The 5,213-nt window shown below is 45.1% G+C and overlaps 1 long non-coding RNA gene across 1 annotated transcript in view; it reads left to right on the top strand.

Annotated features, from left to right (window-relative positions):
* The window catches only part of LOC143276614 (uncharacterized), a 6,504-nt gene extending 1,597 nt beyond the window's left edge, over positions 1-4,907 (top strand). Inside the window, exons 2-3 of the long non-coding RNA XR_013053598.1 lie at positions 2,174-2,328; positions 4,250-4,907. This is a non-coding gene — a long non-coding RNA (uncharacterized LOC143276614). The remainder of the gene's footprint in view (positions 1-2,173; positions 2,329-4,249) is intronic.
* The last annotated feature ends 306 nt before the right edge of the window (positions 4,908-5,213 follow it).

Raw genomic sequence — 5,213 nt, 5'->3', positions numbered from 1 at the left:
GTTGGTTTCAGGTGTATGGTCAAGTTGTATGTCCTTCCCAACTTTTGCTGATTTACTCAAAAGTGAGCTTTGTTTTCGCCAAAGACCAAATAAAATTGTGGAAAAGAAGAAGAAGAAAAAGAGAAAAAAAAGAAAAAGAAAAAAGAATAACGAATGTGATTACGATTAAATGGCACTGCTCCATTTCGATTTGCATAGTTTTCTCTCAGAGGCGCCAAAACAACATGAATTTTATCCCCAAATAATTCCTAGTTTTCTCCGTCTTCACCGTCTCTTTTGCCTTTATTGATTAGCACTTAGCACTCGTTAAAGAACCCATGTGTCCCTGTCAAAATTCGGAAGAAACATCCACTCTGAAAACACAACAGCATGTGTTTGTCTGTGGCTGATTGAAAGATTGACAGACGGGCATGATACCGGAGTGGTCAAAGCGTTGGACTTTCAATCTTAGAGTCCCGGGTTCGAATCTCGTTAACGGCGTCTGGTGGGTAAAGGGCGGAGATTTTTCCGGTCTCCCAGGTCAACGTATGTGCAGACCTGCGTGTGCCTGAACCCCCTTCGTGTGTATACACAAGCAGGACATCAAATACGCACGTTAAAGATCCTGTAATCCATATCAGTGTTCGGTGGGTTATGGAAACAAGAACATACCCAGCATGCACACCCCCGAAAACGAAGTACGGCTGCCTACATGGCGGGGTAAAAACGGTCATACACGTATTAGCCCACTCGTGTACATACGAGTGAACGTGGTCGTTGCAGCCCACGATCACTGAAGAAGAAGAAGAAGAAGGAAGAAGAAGAAGAAAGCCTGACTGAATGACACAGGAAACGAATGATGAGCGCCTAAAAAGAACTGTCGGTCGGCTCTACCCAGGTCAGCAATCAGTCGTGTTTGTAAACAGCTTGGTGTTGGAAGTGTGCCCGAAGATAGTGGTAATACAAGTGTCCATGACACCGCTTGTAGCACGTGGATCTAAATAGTGGCTATAATTATAAGTGTCCATGCTACTGCTGGTGACATATGGATCCACATATTTGATTTGATTTGATTTGATTTGATATGGATGCTTATATAGTTCCTATCCTCGGTCGGAGACCAAGCTCTAAGCGCTTTACAAACTCGGGGTCATTTGCACAACAGGCTCCCTACCTGGGTAGAACCGACTGACGGCTGCCATGGGACGCACATCATTCGTTTCCTGTGTCATTCGATTTCAGGCACGCACACATAAACACTCAGACAGACAAATGACATTCTACGTGTATGACCATTTTGTTTATTCACCCCGCCATGTAGGCAGCCATACTCCGTTTCCGGGGTGTGTGCATGCTGGGTATGTTCTTGTTTCTATAACCCACTGAACGCTGACATGGATTACAGGATCTTTAACGTGCGTATTTGATCTCCTGCATTCGTACACACACGATGGAAGTTCAGGCACTAGCAGGTCTGTACATATGTTGACCTGGGAGATCGTAAAAATCTCCACCCACTAGGCGCCGTTACTGAGAATCGAACAAGGGACCCTCAGATTGAAAGTCCAATGCTTTAACCACACAGGTATTGCGCCCCATATAGTGGATATATAAGTGTCAATAATACCGCTGGTAACACACAGATCCATACAGTGGCTATGTAAGTGTCAATAACACTGCTGGTGACACACAGATCCAGATAGTGGCTATGTAAGTGTCAATAACACTGCTGGCAACACACAGATCCATACAGTCGCTATGTAAGTGTCAGTAACACTGCTGGTGACACACAGATCCAGATAGTGGCTATGTAAGTGTCAGTAACACTGCTGGTTACACAAAGATCCAGATAGTAGCTGTTTCAGTTTCAGTTTCAGTAGCTCAAGGAGGCGTCACTGCATTCGGACAAATCCATATACGCTACACCACATCTGCCAAGCAGATTCTTGACCAGCAGCATAACCCAACGCGCTTAGGCCTTGAGAAAAAAAAATATATATATTAAATAAAATAATAATAATAGATAAATACATAAAAAAAGAACTACTACTACTACTAATAATATATATAAGGCGCAAAAACTTGATGAAGTCAACTATAGGCGTACAAAATAAATAAATAAATAAATAAATAAATAATAATAATATAACACTGTATAAGTGTCAATAACACTGCTGGTGACACATGGTTCCAGATGACTAGCCAGACGCGGCTGCTGACCTGCGTGGTGGTGGTGATGGTGGTGATGGTGATGGCGGGGCTGGCACCCAGCGAGGTGGAGGGGTCGGTCATCCCTGTGGATCCCACTGCCGTGCTGACCACTGGAGGTCTTTGTGCCACGTGTGGGCGGTATGGCAAATGGCTTCCTTTTTTCCCGCGCGCGCGCGCGCGCACACACACACACTCTCTCTCTCACACACACACACACACACACACACACACACACAATTATAAACCTTTCATTTCACGGTGTTTTTTTTTTGGTGACAAATGAAGTATGAATCTGAATTCACACACATACACTCATACGCGCTCGCACGTGCGCGCGCGCACACACACACACACACTCACACGCACGCACGGACACACATACGCACGGACCCACACACGCGCACGCACACAGACACACACACACATACACACACAAACACACACACACACACACATACACACAAATACATACATACATACATACATACATAGACAGACAGACAGACAGACAGACAGACAGACAGACCCACCGGCACACAAACAGACACACCCACAGAAAAACACACAGACAGACAGACAGTCAGACTCAAGCACACACACACACACACACACACACAACACACGCACACACAGACACACACACACACACACACAGAATTTGTCTCTGTGTTTTATGTCAGGTTGATAAGTGTGTTTTTTTTCCCTGGTGTGGCTTTGGTTTTGAAAAGTGTGTTGTTGGCCGACGTACATATTGCCAGTCCCCGTGTCTGGCCCTGGCTGTCAGCTAGGTTCTGTGCTGAACGGTGTTTCAGTTTCAGTTTCAGTTTCTCGGGGAGGGCGTCACTGCGTTCGGACAAATCCATATACGTTACACCACATCTGCTACACAGCGCAGATGCTTGACAGCAGCATCACCCAACACGCTTGTCAGGTCTTGAGTCACTCACTAACTCATTCCCTCGACCGCTGGGGTCGTTGGGGGGACATGAGGAAGATGTCATAGTTCGCCACGCCGTTCTGTTGGCAGCTGTCGTGAGGAGATCTGGCATCGTCATTTTGGTTCATTCCTTGACGTTGTCGGACAAGGTCTTGAGTGCATGCTTGTATATTTGTGTACCAATCAGAGTGGATTTCGTTTTACGTAATTTTGCCAGAGGACAACACTCTCGTTGCCATGGGTTCTTTTTTAGTGCGCCAAGTGCGTGCTGCACACAGGACCTCGGTTTATCGTCTCGTCTCACCCGAAAGACTAGACGCTCAGTTTGATTTCCCTGTCAAACTTGGGAGAAAGGGCGAGAGCGGAATTTTCGAACCCACACCCTCACAGTCTCTCTGTCTTGGCGACTGTGGCTGCCTTCACCTCTACACTCCATCTCGCTCACTACGATCAGCTTCGGATCCACTCTGTTTACGCATACCCAGATTCAAGCTCTCGACTGTTGGCCGCCGTTCTTTCTCTGTCTCTGGACCTTGCAACTGGAATGAACTTCTTCTTTCGCTTTGTCAAGTCTCCACACTCAGCTCTTTCAAGTCGGGCCTTAAAACTCACCTCTTCCCAAAATAGCCTCCCTTCCCTGCCTCTTCCTTGTCTTCAGTTTCTCCAGTTTTAGAGTTATGCATGCGTGTGAATGACTGGTGCGAAAGCGCTTTGATTTGTCTCTGCACAAGATTGAGCGCTATATAAATACCATTATTATTATTATTATTGTTATTATTATTAACTCACTCAGTACGGCCAGTCCTCTCTTCTCCTCTACACAGACCACTCGGATGTCCAGTGGGTGTCTGAATGACCCAACCTTTAGCTTCCGTCGTCAGAATTGTGGTATTCTTTGTCAACATTCACGTCTTCAGTATAAGAGCCTTCCGCTTGCAATATTTTGATGATGGTAATTGGGGTGAAACGCTGTTAACGTCGTCTCTTTCGCCGTTCGTATGGAGAGAGTTAACCATTCTGCTAACTTCCTGCTCACACTGAACTGAACTTCAACCGTACCTGTACGGCGTTGCTGGCTTTGAACTCCGCGGGCCTCACACGATTCCCCGACTGATGTTGCAGGAGATGTCCCTCCATCTGTGGAGGAAAGCTGCCGCCACCACACACGCTGGGCTGAATCTGGTCACGTGACCCAGGGAGCGTGACGTCACCGGAAGTCAAGGCGTGCCCTCTCTGCTGTGGGGATTTTTTTTCTCTTCTTCTGTTCTTTCCTTTTTTTTCTTCTTTTTATTTTCTTCTTTTTTTTTTTATTATCCATTTTTCATTTGGATGTGTGTGTGTGTGGAGGGGCGGGGATTCGTGGTATCAAATTGACGCCAAGCACAATTGAAGCTGTAAATTTGTTTGTTTGTTTGTTTGTTTGTTTGTTGGTTTGTTGGTTTGCTTTGTTCTGATCGCTGTGTTGCTGTCTACGCACTGTCTGTTGGTTCTCTTTTCATCTACGTGTACATACATGCAGAGATACATACATACATACAATACAGTGTTTTGCGTCCAAACAGAATCGTTTCGTTTCTTTTTCATTTAAAAAAAATTGAACTTGTCTCTTTCGTTTTCGTACTTGTCTGCTTTATGTCGTAAAATAAGTTAGAGCTACTTTACATCTTGTGGTCTGTTTCATTGTTGAGTAGATATCTAATCTATGTATCCAAAAATTGTGCTGGGATTCTTTGAATTTCTTGGGTCATATCCATCATTAAAGCGTCGTCGATGGTGAATCTACTTTGTGAGTGATGTATTTGGGCGTATTGTTTGAGTCGAATATCTGAGGGGAACGGAATGTGTTTCAGGCTGAAAAACAAAAACAAAACAAAAATAGATTTCCCTCTGCTCCTACAATGATCTCAGTATGGGTTCCTTTCCAAAGCTCCTACAATGATCTCAGTATGGGTTCCTTTCCAAAGCTCCTACAATGACCACAGTATGGGTTCCTTTCCACAGCTCTCACAATGACATCGGTATGGGTTCCTTTCCACTGCTCCCACAATGACATTGGTATGGGTTCCTTTCCACAGCTCCTACAATG

This window comes from Babylonia areolata, chromosome 32 (genome assembly GCF_041734735.1).
Source record: "Babylonia areolata isolate BAREFJ2019XMU chromosome 32, ASM4173473v1, whole genome shotgun sequence".
Taxonomy (NCBI): domain Eukaryota; kingdom Metazoa; phylum Mollusca; class Gastropoda; order Neogastropoda; family Buccinidae; genus Babylonia; species Babylonia areolata.
This window is presented reverse-complemented; position numbering and strand designations above follow the sequence as displayed.